Source organism: Procambarus clarkii, chromosome 1 (genome assembly GCF_040958095.1).
Source record: "Procambarus clarkii isolate CNS0578487 chromosome 1, FALCON_Pclarkii_2.0, whole genome shotgun sequence".
Lineage (NCBI taxonomy): Eukaryota > Metazoa > Arthropoda > Malacostraca > Decapoda > Cambaridae > Procambarus > Procambarus clarkii.
The window spans coordinates 25,878,541-25,896,965 of NC_091150.1; the positions used below are offsets into that span (position 1 = coordinate 25,878,541).

Genomic DNA, 18,425 nt, shown 5'->3' on the forward strand with positions numbered 1-18,425 from the left:
ACGGCTAATGTATTCCCCCATATACAAAACGGGTGACAGACAAGAGGCAGTGAACTACAAGCCAGTGTCCTTAACTTGTATACCATGCAAGGTGATGGAGAAGATCGTGAGAAAAAAACTTAGTAACACATCTGGAGAGAAGGGACTTCGTGACAAATCGATAGCATGGGTTCCGGGAGGGGTAAATCTTGCCTTACTGGCATAAGGGTTATCTTGAGGTTATCTTGAGATGATTTCGGGGATTAGTGTCCCCGCGGCCCGGACCTCGACCAGGCTTTCTTTTTGTTACACATTCCAGGAAGCAGCCCATAGCAGCTGTCTAACTCCCAGGTACCTATTTACTGCTACGTATCAGGGGCTTCAGGTTGAAAGAAACTTTCACCCATTTGGTCTCCGCCTTCATCGGGGATCGAACCCGGAACCTCAGGACTACGAATCCGAAACGCTGTCCACTCAGCTGTCAGGCGTCATGGTGCATAACTTAGAATATTAAAAGTTGTTCCATGTCAACCAAACTTTGTGGAATAGTTGTAAATGATAAAGGCTGCAACTATGTCAAGTTTCAGTATCGCAGCCTAATTAGAAAGGGAGGAAAAAGAATATAAAAAAATTTCAACGAATTTTACTCATTTTCAGAAATACTCTAGAACCACAAGCTTCAAATGAAATCATTTATATGAGACTCATCTATCACATTAGCATATAATAAAGATTTGCCCAACCGGATTATTAAAAATATGTTTAGTTTTTCTGATACAAAGAGTCAAAGTTCCCAACAAAATATGCAAATATATTATTTTATATCTATTTATAAAATCAATAAATGAACTTAAGAAAAAAGAGATATAGCAAATTGTAGACACATAAAATCTACATGCAACATGTAAGTTTCATGTAAATTGAATTCAAAATAAAAGAGTAGAGTCACTTTTATGTAACTTGAAAAGTAATGAAGTCAAAGGTGCTGCAACCTGAGGCTGACATCACTAATTTCCTCCAAAATTGGCACCTTTACAGATAGGCTTACGTGCAGTCAGGTGTATTCCTTATATGCAAATTGTCCGAAAACAAAATATTAACAAATTAAAAAAAAATTGACTAAATTTTGGGGGGATAAAACTAATCATAATATTTTTTATTATATGCTATTGTGATAGCTGAGAGTCATAGACATGATTTCAGTTGACATTGTGTTTGATGTTAATTTTTTATTATTTTGGAACATTGGGACATGCTACGATGCTGAGACTCTGACCAGTGGGAGCCCGTTTTATATACAGCTAGTCAAAACGTTTGATTGAAATCGAACCAGTTTTCATTTATTGCATATTTTAAAGTTATGCCTCCTTAATAATTCTACGAGCAGGCAACAAAAGGAAGGCAGGCGGACTGCATTTTCTTGGACTGTCGGAAAGCCTTTGACACAGTACCCCATCAGAGGCTGGTACAGATGCTTGATAGACAGGCAGGAGTAACAGGCAGTGGATAAGGGAGTTCCTAAGCAATAGGAAGCAGAGAGTTACAGTGAGGGATGAGACCTCAGATTGGCGTGAAGTCACCAGTGGAGTCCCACAGGGCTCTGTACTCGGGCCTAACATGTTTTTGATATACATAAATGATCTCCCGGAGGGTATAGACTCATTCCTCTCAATGTTTGCTGACGATGCCAAAATTATGAGAAGGATTAAGAGAGAGGAGGACTGCTAGAGGGTTCAAGAAGACCTGGATAAACTGAAGGAATGGTCAAACAAATGGTTGTTAAAAATTAACACAAGCAAATGTAATGTATTGGAGATAAGTGTAGGGAGCAGGAGACCAGATACAAGGTATCATTTGGTAGTTTATATTCTTCAAGAGTCAGAGTGAGAGAGAGAGAGGAGGAGGGAGAGAGAGAGAGAGAGAGAGAGAGAGAGAGAGAGAGAGAGAGGAGAGAGAGAGAGAGAGAGAGAGAGAGAGAGAGAGAGAGAGAGAGAGAGAGAGAGAGAGAGAGAGAGGAGAGAGAGAGAGAGAGAAGAGAGAGAGAGAGAGAGAGAGAGAGAGGAGAGAGAGAGAGAGAGAGAGAGAGAGAGAGAGAGAGAGAGAGGAGAGAGAGAGAGAGAGAGAGAGAGAGAGAGAGAGAGAGAGAGAGAGAGAGAGAGAGAGAGAGAGAGAGGAGAGAGAGAGAGAGAGAGAGAGGAGAGAGAGAGAGAGAGAGAGAGAGAGAGAGAGAGAGAGAGAGAGAGAGAGAGAGAGAGAGAGAGAGAGAGAGAGAGAGAGAGAGAGAGAGAGAGAGAGAGAGAGAGAGAGAGAGAGAGAGAGAGAGAGAGAGAGAGAGAGAGAGAGAGAGAGAGAGAGAGAGAGAGGAGAGAGAGAGAGAGAGGAGAAGAGAGAGAGAGAGAGAGAGAGAGAGAGAGAGAGAGAGAGAGAGAGAGAGAGAGAGAGAGAGAGAGAGAGAGAGAGAGAGAGAGAGAGAGAGAGAGAGAGAGAGAGAGAGAGAGAGAGAGACAGAGAGAGAGACAGAGAGAGAGAGAGAGAGAGAGAGACGAGAGAGAGAGAGAGAGAGAGAGAGAGAGAGAGAGAGAGAGAGAGAGAGAGAGAGAGAGAGAGAGGAGAGAGAGAGAGAGAGAGAAGAGAGGAGAGAGAGAGAGAGAGAGAGAGAGAGAGAGAGAGAAGAGAGAGAGGAGAGAGAGAGAGGGAGAGAGAGAGAGAGAGAGAGAGAGGAGAGAGAGAGAGAGAGAGAGAGAGAGAGAGAGAGAGAGAGAGAGAGAGAGAGAGAGAGAGGAGAGAGAGAGAGAGAGAGAGAGAGAGAGAGAGAGAAGGACTTGGGGGAAGGAGGGTAAATATCACGCCAGACCTGTCACCTGAATCTCATATCAAGGGGATAACATCAGCGGCATATGCCAGGCTGGCCAACATAAGAACGGCCTTTAGAATCTTGTGTAAGGATTCATTCAGAACTTTGTATGCCACATATGTCAGACCAATACTGGAGTATGCAGCTCCAACATGGAGTCCATATATAGTCAAGCAAAATACAAAAATGGAAAAGGTTCAAAGGTTTGCCACCAGACTAGTTCCCGACCTGAGAGATATGAGCAACGAGGAGAGACTACGGGAATTAAACCTCACGTCACTAGAAGACAGTTGAGTTAGGGGGACATGATTACACATACACGATTCTCAAAGGAATTGACAGGGTAGATAAAGACAGGCTATTAATTACAAGGGGCACACACACTAGAGGACACAGGTGGAAACTGAGTGCTCAAATGAGCCACAGGGATATTTGAAAGAACTTTTTAAGAGTCAGAGTGGTTGACAATTGTAATGCAAGTGATGTGGTGGAGTCAGACTCCATACACAGCTTCAAGTGTAAATATGATAAAGCCCATAATCTCAGGAACCTGTACATAAGTTAATTGACAGTTGAGAGGCGAGACCAAAGAGCCAGAGCTCAACCCTCGCAAGCATAACTAGGTGAGTACAACTAGGTGAACTAGGTGAGTGGATATGGATATGAAACACACATATGACACAGTGGATAGCCGTCCTCATGGCGCAGTGGATAGCGCGCTGGACTTCTAATCCAGAGGTCGAGGGTTCGAAACCCACTTGGGATAGTTGTTTAGCTGGACGTCGCTTTCACTCTGTAAATGACTCGAAAATGTTTATTAATAGGAATACTTCCAGTTAGCGTTTATGAAATGATTAAATTTACGCGCATTGGTCGTGGATTCAATTCCTGCTACTGGACGGAACCGCTTAGGCTACATTTCCTTTTGGTGCCTCACGACAAAGTGAGCAGCGCTCTGGAGTCGTGGTTCTTAGGGCCCGAGCTCGATCATCAGCAGAGGCAGAAACAAATGGGCTGAGTTTCTTTCACTCTGATGCTACTTGTTGACCTAGCAGTAAATAGGTACCTGAGAGTTAGGCAGCTGCTACGGGCTGCTTCCTGGGAATGTGTGCGTGTGTTAGAGAGAATTATATGTAGTATCCATAATAGTGAAAATATAAACAGGGTAGAAAGGCGGGGTCCAAGAGCTAATAGCTTGCTAATGTAGACACACACACACACACACACACACACACACACACACACACACACACACACACACACACACACACACACACACACACACACACACACACACTCACTTTATTATTGACTAGTTGTACCCGGCCATGCGTTGCTGAGCCACAGCAACCTTTCCATGTCCCCCAGTCCTCCCCACCATTCCCCCGCTCCCATCCCCTTCGTCCTCCCAACCATTCCCAACACCCCCGTCCCTTCGTCCTCCTAACCATCCCCTACTCCACCCATCCCCCTCGTCCTCCCCACAATTCCCCCTTCACCTGTCCCCTTGTTCTCCCCACCATCTCAAACTCCACCGTCCCCTCGTCTTCCCCCTCCATTCCCCCACTCCATAATCCCCTCATCCTCCCCCGTCATCTCCCACTTCCCTGTCCCCTCGACCTCCCTACCATTCCCCCCCCCTCCCTGTCTCCTCTTCCTCCCCACCATCCCCCACTCCCCTGTCTTGTTCTCCCCACCATTATAAATTCCTCCCTCCCCTCGTCCTCACCATCCCCAACTCCCCTGTACCCTCGTCCTCCCCACCATTACCCCCACCCCTGTCCCCTCGTCCTCCCCCACTCACTCGTCCTCCCCATCATTCCCCGCTCCTTCATCTGATGCATCCCCAAATGATCTAATGTTCCCATCAGAAAATTGTGAGCATCAAATAACCTTATGTTCCCATCACTGAAAAATAAGAAGAAGAGTTTAAATAAGAAATGAGAAAAAGGAAAAAATACAAAAATAAACTCTACTCGCAAAATGAACGGTATGGTAAACAACACAGCTCAATTCCAAGGCATTATCACACAAAATAATTAAATCAAAATGAAAATAAATCGAAATCTATGAATATTCCATTTATCAGTGCAACTGGAAACATTGAAATGGAATTGTAACATATTTAGTATAGCGTGTGTTGCTCTTACGTATAGCATATGGCGCTGTTAAAAAAATATATATATAAATGCCACACCTTTCACAGGTGTGGCATTTATACTTATACTCACGAAATGATTGGAATGGTCAACAACACAGCTCAATTCAACGCAGTGTCACACAAAATAATTAAATCAAAATGAAAATAAATCGAAATCTATGAAAATTCAATTTATCAGTGCAATCGGAAACATTGAAATGGAATCATAACATATTCAGTATAGCGTGTGTTGCTATTACGTGCAACAGATGGCGCTGTTTTTAAAAAAAACATGTTTCTTCCTGTCACTGGAGAAGCATGTATAAAGTAAGTATATAAAAATACTCGCTTATGCGAATGCAACGTTGTGTCAAAACTTCAAAGAAATCGGTAAAGAGGTTTCGAAGTTTTCCCTCTCATGAAAAACACATAAAAAAAAGGTTTTCCAAAAAGCATGTTTTTTCTCCCCATCACAGACGTGACATCTACATAGTATGTATACATAAACCCGCTCGGATGCGAATGGAACGTTGTGTGAAAATTTCAAAGCAATCGGTGAAGAACTTTCGGAGATTACCGATTTTGAAGAAACGATCATTTACATTTTTATTTATATTGATAGGGAAGATTTCCTGAGACCCGAAACTTTAAGAACAAGAGGTCATATATTTAAACTAGCTAAACACAGATGCCGAAGAAATATTAGAAAATTCACTTTTGCAAACAGAGTAGTAGATGGTTGGAATAAATTAGGTGAGAAGTGGTGGAAGCCAAGACCGCCAGTAGTTTCAAAGCGTTATATGAAAAAGAGTGCTGGGAAGACGACACACTATGAGCATAGCTCTCATCCTGTACCTACACTTAGGTAATTACACTTAGGTAATCACACACACACACATACTTACACAAGTGATGTGGTGGAGGCTGACTCCATTCACAGTTTCAAATGTAGATATGATAGAGCCCAATAGGCTCAGGAATCTGTACACCAGTTGATTGACGGTTGAGAGGCGGGACCAAAGAGCCAGAGCTCAACCCCCGCAAGCACAATTAGGTGAGTACAATTAGGTGAGTACACACATTTTGCTGACGACGCCAAAATTATGAGAAGGATTAAGACAGAGGAGGACAGCTTGAGGCTTCATGAAGACCTGGACAAGCTGCAGGAATGGTCGAACAAATGGCTGTTAGAGTTTAACCCAAGCAAATGTAATGTAATGAAGATAGGGGTAGGAAGCAGGAGACCAGATACAAGGTATCATTTGGGAGATGAAATACTTCAAGAGTCAGAGAGAGAGAAAGACCTGAGGGTTGATATCACGCCAGACCTGTCCCCTGAAGCTCATATCAAGAGGATAACATCAGCAGCATATGCCAGGTTGGCTAACATAAGAACGGCCTTTAGAAACTTGTGTAAGGAATCTTTCAGAACATTATATACCACATATGTCAGACCAATACTGGAGTATGCGGCTCCAGCATGGAGTCCATATCTAGTCAAACATAAGACTAAACTGGAAAAGGTTCAAAGGTTTGCCACCAGACTAGTACCCGAGCTGAGAGGTATGAGCTACGAGGAGAGACTACGGGAATTAAACCTCACTTCGTTGGAAGACAGAAGAGTTAGGGGGGACATGATCACCAGATTCAAGATTCTCAAGGGAATCGACAGGGTTGATAAAGACAGGCTATTTAACACAAGGGGACACAGGTGGAAACTGAGTGCCCACATGAGCCACAGAGATATTGGAAAGAACTTTTTTAGTGTCAGAGTGGTTGGCAAATGGAATGCATTAGGAAGTAATGTGGTGGAGGCTGACTCCTGTTACGGTACCCTCTCCTATTTCTTTCGTTTGCCTACTTTAAGAGTCATATCAGCTCTCCCTACTGATTCTCTGAGGTTCAGGGAGTCTATTGACATATGTGGCGACCAGACCGGCTGCCAGTTAAGGGAAGGAAGTTATATTATAAGTTGTAAATAAGGGGAAATTGGTGCCCTGATATAAAATGAAAGAGTATCCCCTAATGCAGATATGACCTTTTGGAAGGGACACTAGCTGATCGCGGATTGGCCGACTTAGGTCGCGGGCGACCAATCAGGGCCCGCCATGACGTCACCGAGTGCCCCGGGCGGCGCCAACGTCAGAGTTGATCCGACCTTGGAAGCGACAGGACGCACCTCGGTCTGCTCTCAAGGATTAGAGGCTCTACAAGCCTTATTCAGTGGATTAACTAGCCATCGCAGCCCACCATAAGTTATTGGAGACCCTGCGCTTCTGGGAAGCAAATAAGGAACCAAGTTCATTGAGCAGAGAAGTGCCAAACTTGGAAAATAGTCAGCGACGACGCTGGGGCGGCGCCGCTGGACGTGAGGTCTGGGAGGTGCGGCGGGCAGGCCTAGCTGTGACCGGGTCACATCCACTGAGGGTCTTGGAAGGACGACACCGTGCCTAGGACAAGGAGCAACGCCTTGTGGAAGGGGCGAGAGTGGGAAAAATAGTGATTAGCTCAGCGCCCATCGATGAACCAGGATTGGGTCAGCTGAATCTCAGGGATTGGAACGGCGACGACGCGAAGGCTCACGACACCTGAGGACCTGTGGAACGTCCTGGATCGTCAAGGATCGACCCAAGGAAGCGTGGGAACCTCACACCATCGAGGGACAGGCGTCGTGAGCCAGGAATGTAAGGTAGATCATTTTCCCTCCAATTACCCCTTGCATGAGTAGGCTAGTTAGGCCACAATATTTACTTATGTATGTGGCAACAGGACTTTAATACTTTAATAGTAGAATAGGCTGCAAGGCAGCTTGTGTCCAGGACTGTCAGAGAGGACAGTGTGTATTGATGGCAGGACAGTGAAGAAGAGGCGCCGACGTGGTGAAGAGGCCCTCCTGTGAGAGTGTGGGACTCCTGTCTTTTTGCCCAGTTGAAGGAGTGTTGGAGGTCGTGGAAGAAGAGGCTGACGATCTCCAGACTTATTATCCATATTTCCATATTCATGTATTACTTGTGATTGTATGTGTGTTCATGTAATTTGCATCAGTAAATTCACACATTTTATCACTGTGTTTAAGTGTGCCTCCATTATGATATTTTCTCTATGAGCATACACGAAAGTTATCATAGTACCACATAGGGGACACAACGTTTTCTATAGAAGTTCTTATTGCCTGGAGGGTGGTAAAGACAGCACAGACTTACGTAAAAGTGTACCCTTAGCCATCCGATCAGTATCGGTGCCTGAATGGTGGCAATTATTAACGTAGTGGCTAGAGAGAGGTAAAGCCACACAGACCTTCCTGGGAGAGTACCCTGGGCCAACAGTCTAGTGGCAGATCTATGGGAGTAGCAATCTTCTGGCTACAAACAATATATAATACACCCACTGAACTGCATTGCTGGGGTGCAGGTATAATAACCCAGCTGGCGACCTTGCTAAGAAGAAGATAGAGAAGACAGGCGGGAAAGGAGTTCCTGCAACCTTTTGTCTGGCAGGCAAGACTCAGGGAGGTTATGGTTATAAGGTAAGCCTGAGTCTTCCTTCACTCCCCCACGGGTCTAGGCCGGAACTGTTAACAGCAGTTTCCCCGTGTTTGACTGAAGGGCTTCCAGGGTGAATCAGTGGCACCCCTTTTGTGGTGGAAACAAAGACCTGCGGAGGTGGGCATTGTTGGTCCTCTCTTGTGTGACCAAGGAGACTCGGTGAATCCCGGGAGTCGGAGGGGCTGAGTATTTGGGCCTTTTGAGCCCCTAGCAGCCGAGTGTTAGCAGAGCCCCGGCCCGGCCCACCACCCCCCACGTGACACTCCATAGACAGTTTTAAGTGTAGATATGATAGAGCCCAATAGGCTCAGGAATCTGTACACCTGTTGATTGACGGTTGAGAGGCGGGACCAAATAGCCAGAGCTCAACCCCCACAAGCACAACTAGGTGAGTACACACATACCTAAAACGACAATCACCAATCCTGGAGTATGCGGCCCAAACATGGAGCCCGTACCTTGTCAAGCACAAGACGAAGATAGACAAAAAAAGTTCAGAGGTATGTCACTAGACTAGTCCCAGAACTAAGGGGCATGAGTTACGAGGAAAGGTTGCGGGGAAATGCACCTTACGACACTGGAAAATAGAAGAGAAAGGGGAGACATGATCACAACCTACAAAATCTTCAGGGGAAATTGACAGGGGAGAAAAGGATAAACTATTCAACACTGGTGGTACGCGAACAAGGGGACACAGGTGGAAACTAAGTACCTAAATGAGCCATAGGGACGTTAGAAAGAACTTTTTCAGTGTCAGAGTAGTTAACACGTGGATTGCATTGGAAAGTGATGTGGTTTAGGCTGACTCCATACACAGTTTTAAATGTAGATATGATAGAGCCCAGTAGGCTCAGGAATCTGTACACCAGTCGATTGACGATTGACGCTTGAGAGGCGGGGCCAAAGAGCCAAAGCTCAATCCCCCGCAAGCACAAATAGGTGAGTACAAATAGGTTAGTACACACACACACACACACACACACACACACACACACACACACACACACACACACACACACACACACACACACACACACACACAGGGATTGATAGGGAATTGATAGGGTAGATAAAGACAGGCTATTTAACACAAAGGGCACCCGCACTAGGGAACACAGGTGGAAAGTGAGTGCCCAAATGAGCCACAGAGATATTAGAAAGAACTTTTTTAGTGTCAGAGTCAGAGACAAATGGAATGCATTAGGAAGAGATGTGGTGGAGACTGACTCCATACACAGTTTCAAGTGTAGATATGATTGAGCCCAATTGGCTCAGGAACCTGTACACCTGTTGATTGACGGTTGAGAGGCGGGACCAAAGAGCCAGAGCTCAATCCCCGCAAGCACAATTAGGTAAGTACAATTAGGTGAGTACACACACACACACAGAAACCTAAGTAAGGAGGCATTTAGGGCGCTTTACACTGCCTACGTAAGGCCAGTCTTAGAGTATGCCGCCTCATCATGGAGTCCCCATCTGAAGAAGCATATAATGAAACTGGAAAAGGTTCAGAGGTTTGCAACGAGACTCGTCCCAGAGCTACGAGGGATGGGGTATGAAGAGCGCCTGAGGGAACTGTGCCTTACGACACTAGAAAGAAGAAGGGAGAGGGGGGACATGATAGGAACGTATAAGATACTCAGAGGAATTGACAGAGTGGACATAGACGAAATGTTCACACGGAATAGTAACAGAACGAGAGGACATGGATGGAAGCTTGAAACTCAGATGAGTCACAGAGATGTTAGGAAGTTTTCTTTTAGCGTGAGAGTAGTGGGGAAATGGAATAAACTTCAGGAACAGGTTGTGGAAGCAAATACTATTCATAATTTTAAAACCAGGTATGATAGGGAAATGGGACAGGAGTCATTGCTGTAAACTACCGATGCTCGAAAGACGGGATCCAAGAGTCAATGCTCGATCCTGCAGACACAACTAGGTGAGTACAACTAGGTGAGGTGAGTACACACACACACACACACACACACACACACACACACACACACACACACACACACACACACACACACACACACACACACACACACACACACACACACACACACACACACACAGAAGGACCCCCCCATCTTAAACCCAATAGATGCTCTACGTGCCCCAACCCCAGGTGCCCGAGGTGCCCACCTTGGGCACCCTCCCCATGATCTCCCTTCTCCCCCCCAAGTCCTCCCTAATTCTCCATGCCCCTCCCTTCTCCCCCATCCCCAAGCCCTCCATACTCCCCTGCCCCCCTAACCCTCCAGTATCCTCCACCATCCTGTGCCCTCCCTTCTCCCCCACTCTTCTCAGCCCTCCCTTTTTCCTCATCCCCCCTCGCCCCTCCCTATCCCACAACCTCCCCCCAAGCCCTCCTTCCTTTTATGCCCCCATTCCCCCTAATTACCCCAAGCCCTCTTCCCTCCCATACCACCCCAAGCCTCCCCTTCTGCCACACTCTCCAAAGCCTCCCCCTCTCATCCTCCCAAGCCTCCCCCACTCACCCACCCCGCAAGCACTCTTTTCTCCCCCCCCCCGAAGCCCTCCCTCCTACACCACCCTCCCCGTACCAGATCCTCCCAGCCCCCGCACACCCCAGAACCCCCAGGTCCCCCTTCAAAGGCCCCCCATCCCGGTCCCTCCCTGTTTCCCTGCTTCAGGGGAAGCAATAGGATCTGAGAAAGGACAGAAGAGAGTCAGCTTCAGGGTGATGTACTCGAACATAGATGGGATCACAAGCAAGGCAAGTGAACTACGGGAAAGAACACAAGAAGTGAACCCAGATGTCATCAAACTCACAGAAACAAAACTCTCAGGCATCATAATGAATGCGGTGTTTCCCCAGGACTACACTGTAATAAGGAAAGAGAGGGAAGGACGGGGAGAAGGTGGAGTGGCCCTACTAATGAGAAAGGAATGGAGCTTCAAGGAGATGGACATCCTGGGCTGCGAGGGATTCAGAGACAACATAACAGGCACCATGACATTGGGAGGACCAAAAGTAGTAGTAGCAGTGATATATAACCCTCCACCAAATGACAGAAGACCAAGGCAAGAGTATGACAACATCAACATAACTGTTAACACTATAATTCAGAAGGCAGTTTCTGCTGCCTGTAGAAATAGATCCCATCTGCTCATCATGGAGACTTCAATCACGGAAGGATAGACTGGGAGAACAAGGAACCACATGGAGGAGAGGATACATGGAGAGCCTAACTAATGGAGGTGGCGACAAGAAACTTTCTCAGCCAACATGTCAGGGAACCCACTAGGATGAGAGGAAACGATGAACCAGCGAGACTCGACCTAGTCTTCACTCTGAACGACTCCGACATAAGGGAAATCGGCTATGAGGCCCCAGTAGGAATGAGCGACCACAGTATACTGATGTTTGAGTATCTGGTTGAGGAAGGGTTACTGAACTCGAGGAGGGGTACTGAAAACAAAAAACTGCCATTCCGAAAGGGAAACTATGAGGAGTTAAGAAAATTCTTAACAGATATAACATGGGGAACAAAGCTCAGGGGAAAGACGGCCTAAGACATGATGGACTTCATCATGCACAAGTGCAAGGAAGCAGCAAACAAGTTTGTCCCAGCCCAAAAGGAAAACAATGAAATGAAGATGAGAAACCCATGGTTTAACCAGAGGTGTAGGCTAGCTAAGCAGCAAAATAAAAGGGCATGGATCTATAGGAATAACAGGACACTTATGAGCAGAGAAAGATAAAAGAGTGCCAGGAATGAATATGTCAGGATGAGAAGAGAGGTAGAAAGACAATACGAAAATGACATCGCAAGCAAGGCAAAGACTCAACCTAAATTGCTTCACAGCCACATCAGGAGAAAAAACAGCAAAGGAACAGGTAATGAATATAAGGATAGGGGCAGAAGGATTCACTACAAACGACAAGGAAGTGTGTGAGGAACTGAATAAGAAATTCCAGGAGGTCTTCAACTTAGAGCAAGGAGAGATTCCAGAGATAAGATAGGGAATAGTTAACCAGGAACCACTAGAAGAGTTTAAGATTACCAGTGGAGAAATAAAGAAGTCTTTACTAGAGTTGGATGTGACAAAGGCTATAGGTCCATATGGAATCTCCCCTTGGATACTAAGGGAAGGAGCAGAATGACTGTGCCTACCACTCTACATAGTGTATAACAAATTACTGGCAACAGGGGAACTGCCGGAAATTTGGAAGGCAGCTAATGTAGTTCCAATATACAAGAAAGGGAATAGCCAGGAGGCACTGAACTACAGGCCAGTGACCATAACCTTCATACCATGCAAGCTGATGGAGAAGATTGTGCGAAGAAAGCTAGTGGAACATCTGTAGCGAAAGAACTTTGTAACACAGCATCAACATGGGTTCATGGATGGCAAGTCCTGCCTCACAGGCTAATTGAATTTTACGACCAGGCAGCAAAAATTAGGGAAGAAAGAGGGTGGGCAGACTGCATATTTTTGGATTGTCAAAAAGCCTTTGATACAGTATCACATAAGAGGCTAGTGAAAAAGCTGGAGATGCAGGCTGGAGTGAAAGGGAAGGTACTCCGTTGGATAAAGGAGTACCTAAGCAACAGGAGACAACGAGTCAGTGTGAGGGGTGAGGTCTCAGATTGGCGAGACGTTACAAGTGGAGTCTCGCAGGGGTCAGTTCTTGAACCTATACGGTTTCGGATATATGTAAATGATCTCCCAGAGGGTATAGATTCGTGTCTCTCCATGTTTGCTGATGATGCAAAAATTATGAGGAGGATTGAAACAGAGGATGATAATAGGAGGCTACAGGACGACTTAGACAGATTGAATGAATGGTCCAACAAATGGCTGCTAAAGTTTAACCTGAGTAAATGCAAAGTAATGAAACTAGGCGGTGGAAACTGGAGGCCAGACACAAGATACACAATAGGAGATGAAGTACTTAATGCAACGGAAAAACTGAAAGATCTATGAATTGATATCTCACCAAACCTGTCTCTTGAAGCCCACATAAAAAGAATTACGTCTGCAGCATATGCGAGGCTGGCTAACACCAGAACAGCCTTCAGGAACCTGTGTAAGGAATCGTTCAGAATCTTGTACACCACATACGTAAGACCAATCCTGGAGTATGCGGCCCCAGCATGGAGCCCGTACCTTGTCAAGCACAAGACGAAGCTGGAAAAAGTTCAGGGGTATGCCCCTAGACTAGTCCCAGATCTAAGTAGCATGAGTTACGAGGAAAGGCTGCGGGAAATGCACCTTACGACACTGGAAGACAGAAGAGTGAGGGAAGACATGATCACCACCTACAAAATCCTCAGGGGGAATTGACAGAGTAGACAAGTATAAACTATTCAACACTGGCGGTACGCGAACAAGGGGACACAGGTGGAAACTGAGTATCCAAATGAGCCACAGGGACGTTTGAAAGAACTTTTTCAGTGTCAGAGTAGTTAACAGGTGGAATGCATTAGGCAGAGATATGGTGGAGGCTGACTCCATACACAGCTTTAAATGTAGATATGATAGAGCCCAGTAGGCTCAGGAATCTGTACACCAGTTGATTGATAGTTGAGAGGCGGGACCAAAGAGCCAAAGCTCACCCCCGCAAGCACAATAAGGTGAGTACACACACACACACACCACAGACACACACACAACACACACACACACACACACACACACACGCACACATTAAGGGGGCCTGGTAGCCTGGTGGATAGCGCGCAGGACTCGTAATTCTGTGGCGCGGGTCCGATTCCCGCACCAGGCAGAAACAAATGGGCAAAGTTTCTTTCACCCTGAATGCCCTGTTACCTATCAGTAAATAGGTACCTTGGAGTTAGTCAGCTGTCACGGGCTGCTTCCTGGGGTGTGTGTGTGTGTGTATGGTGTGGAGAAAAAAAGTAGTTAGTAAACAGTTGATTGACAGCTGAGAGGCGGGCCGAAAGAACAAAGCTCAGCCCTCGCAAACACAACTAGGTGAATACACACACACACACACACACACACACACACACACACACACACACACACACACATGTAGATATGTTCAAATGTAGAGGTGTAAGAGCCCAGTAGGCTCAGGAATCTGTACATCAGTTGATTGACGGTTGAGAAGCGGGACCAAGGAGCCAGAGCTCAATCCCCGAAAGCACAACTAGGTGAGTACGCACACACACACATTCACACACTCCAGAGACTACATTACAGGCACCATGACAATGGGAGGATCATCATCATGGGGGACTTCAATCACGGAAGGATAGACTGGGAGAACAAGAAACCACACGGAGGTGAGGAAACATGGAGAACTAAACTATTGTAGGTGGCGATAAAACGTTTTAAGCCAGCATGTCAGAGGCCGCATAAGAATGAGAGGAAACGATAATCAGCGAGACTCGACCTAGTCTTCACTCTGAACGACTCCGACTAAGAGAAAACGGTTTCGAGACCCCAGTACGAATAAGCGACCACAGAGTAATCACGTTTGAGTATTTGGTCGAAGAACCAAATGTACTCAAGAAAGGGACCTGAAAACAAAAAGCCAGCATTCCAAAAGGGAAACTACTAGGAGATAAGAAAATTCCTAACAGATATAACATGGGAAATCTCAGGGGAATGACAGCCCAAGATACGATGGATTACATCACGAAGAAGTTTAAATAGGCAGCAGACAAGTTTGCCCCGGTCCGAAAGGAAAAAAAACGAAATGCAGATGAGAATCCCATGTATTAATTAGAGATCTTATCTAGCAAGGCAACAGAATACAAAAGTGCGGAGAAACTATAGAAATAACAGGACACTTGAGAACAGAGAAAGATACCGGAGTAACAAAAATGAATACGTCAAGGTGAGAAGAGAGGCAGAAGGGCAATACGAAAATGACATAGCAAGCAAGGCAAAGACTCAACCTAAATTGCTGCACAGCCACATCAGGAGAAAAACCAACAGTGTATGAACAGGTAATTAAATTGAGGATACAGGAAGGCAGATCACACTACAAACGACAAGGAAGTGTGCAATGTTTACCAGTTGATTGATCGCATGTTGAAAACTATGCTTTGCTCAAGAAAACTCAAAAAAAAATTGCCTGCTTTAAATACTCGCTCCCGGCTCGAATCCCGGACAGGCTCTGGTAATTTTCAATAGGCATATTTAATTCTAAAAAGGTTATTTAAATAACGTAACTAAACTCAAATATCCACGGCCTGTTGGTCTAGTGGTATGATTCCTGCTTTGGGTGCAGGAGGTCCCGGGTTCAACTCCCGGACAGGCCCTCAATATTTTCCTTCCCGAGCAAGTTAATTATACTGTAAAATTAATTCCTTATATTTTACCAACATTAAGAAATGCACTATTAAACATAGGAGACATCATAAGACTTAATTTTAAGTAGCAAATCAGTATGATGCATAATTTAAAATGTAACTAATTCTGGAATATAGTGAAGGAAATTTGCAGATCCTCAACATTTACATGAAGAGATTCAGGAGAAAGCCAGGCAGGAAGTGGCGGACCAGCCGGGTTATAATGGATACGAGGGCTGCAGGCAGCTCCAAGCAACAGCCTTGATTGATCAAGTAATCACACGACGAGCCTGGCCCCAGACCGGGTTGTGGGGCAGTAGACTTTCCAGAACCTACTTCAGGTATACTCGAGTATACTACGCCAGGTATACTAAGAGTATACGCCAGGTATACCGCAGGTAACCATGATCAAATCCATCTGAACACACACGAGGTTCCAAATCTCTTCATTATTGAACAAACTATTGACTCGTGAATACTTTAGTGGTTCACCTGTTGCAACGTCGACCGTGTCTACCTGCGTCGACCGTGTCTACCTGCGTCGACCGTGTCTACCTGCGTCGACCGTGTCTACCTGCGTCGACCGTGTCTACCTGCGTCGACCGTGTCTACCTGCGTCGACCGTGTCTACCTGCGTCGACCGTGTCTACCTGCGTCGACCGTGTCTACCTGCGTCGACCGTGTCTATCTGCGTCGACCGTGTCTACCTGCGTCGACCGTGTCTACCTGCGTCGACCGTGTCTACCTGCGTCGACCGTGTCTACCTGCGTCGACCGTGTCTATCTGCGTCGACCGTGTCTACCTGCGTCAACCGTGTCTATCTGCGTCGACCGTGTCTATCTGCGTCGACCGTGTCTATCTGCGTCGACCGTGTCTATCTGCGTCGACCGTGTCTATCTGCGTCGACCGTGTCTATCTGCGTCGACCGTGTCTATCTGCGTCGACCGTGTCTACCAGCGTCGACGTTGACCACGTCTACCAGCGTCAACGTTGACCATGTCTACCAGCGTCGACGTGACCACGTCTACCAGCGTCGACGTTGACCATGTCTGCCAGCGTCGACGTTGACCACGTCTACCAGCGTCGACGTTGACCACGTCTACCAGCGTCAACGTTGACCATGTCTATCAGCGTCGACGTTGACCACGTCTACCAGCGTCGACGTTGACCATGTCTATCAGCGTCGACGTTGACCACGTCTACCAGCGTCGACGTTGACCATGTCTCAGCGTCGACGTTGACCACGTCTACCAGCGTCGACGTTGACCATGTGTACCTATCTGTGTGTGATCATTACACTTCCGAGTAATGATGACACACAGGGTGGCGGCGTCGACTCTCACAAGGACCTTAGACAGCACGTTGTTACAAGGGAGACATGCAGGGATAAACCAGGTGGTTGGTGTATCATACAGCACGGGGTCGCCCGTAGCGTTAACACAGCTGGGTGGCGAGTGAGGGTTCACACACACAAGGGAGGAATTGGCCCGCGCTGAGCAGGGTGGCGGTGCACGGTGTTGGTGGCACACGGTGTTGGTGGCACACGGTGGTGGTGGCACACGGTGTTGGTGACACACGGTGTTGGTGGCACACGGTGGTGGTGGCACACGGGTGGTGGCACACGGTGTTGGTGGCACACGGTGGTGGCACACGGTGGTGGTGGCACACGATGGTGGTGGCACACGGTGTTGTGGCACACGGTGGTGGTGGCACACGGTGGTGGTGGCACACGGTGGTGGTGGCCACACGGTGTTGGGGCACACGATGTTGGTGGCACACGGTGGTGGTGACACACGGGTTGGTGGCACACGGTGTTGGTGGCACACGGTGTTGGTGGCACACGGTGTTGGTGGCACACGGTGGTGGTGGCACACGGTGGTGGTGGCACACGGTGTTGGTGGCACACGGAGTTGTTGTGGCACACGGTGGTGGTGGCACACGGTGTGGTGGCACACGGTGGGTGTGGCACACGGTGGTGGGGCACACGGTGTTGGTGGCACACGGTGGTGGTGGCCACACGGTGGTGGTGGCACACGGTGGTGGTGGCACACGATGGTGGTGGCACACGGAGTTGGTGGCACACGGTGGTGATGGCACACGGTGTTGGTGGCACACGGTGGTGGTGGCACACGATGGTGGTGGCACACGGTGGTGGTGGCACACGGTGGTGGTGGCACACGGTGTTGGTGGCACACGGTGTTGTGTGGCACACGGTGTTGGTGGCACACGGTGTTGGTGGCACACGGTGGTGGTGGCACGATGGTGGTGGCACACGGTGTTGGTGGCACACGGTGGTTGGTGGCACACGTGGTGGTGGTGGCACACGGTGTTGGTGGCACACGGTGGTGGTGGCACACGGTGTTGGTGGCACACGGTGTTGGTGGCACACGGTGGTGGTGACACACGGTGTTGGTGGCACACGGTGTGGTGGCACACGGTGTGGTGGCACACGGTGGTGGTGGCACACGGTGTGGTAGCACACGGTTGCTGGTGGCACACGGGTGTGGTGGCACACGATGGTGGTGGCCACACGGTGTTGGTGGCACACGATGGTGGTGGCACCGGTGTTGGTGGCCACGGTGTTGGGGCACACGGTGTTGGTGGCACACGGT

The 18,425-nt window shown here is 47.5% G+C and overlaps 2 non-coding genes across 2 annotated transcripts; both read left to right on the forward strand.

Moving 5' to 3' along the window:
- Positions 1-3,526: 3,526 nt before the first annotated feature.
- On the forward strand, positions 3,527-3,599 carry TRNAR-UCU (transfer RNA arginine (anticodon UCU)). The gene has a single exon. It is a non-coding gene; the product is annotated as a tRNA-Arg (tRNA).
- Positions 3,600-15,711: 12,112 nt separating this feature from the next.
- TRNAP-UGG (transfer RNA proline (anticodon UGG)) lies at positions 15,712-15,783 on the forward strand. The gene has a single exon. It is a non-coding gene; the product is annotated as a tRNA-Pro (tRNA).
- Positions 15,784-18,425: the final 2,642 nt, after the last annotated feature.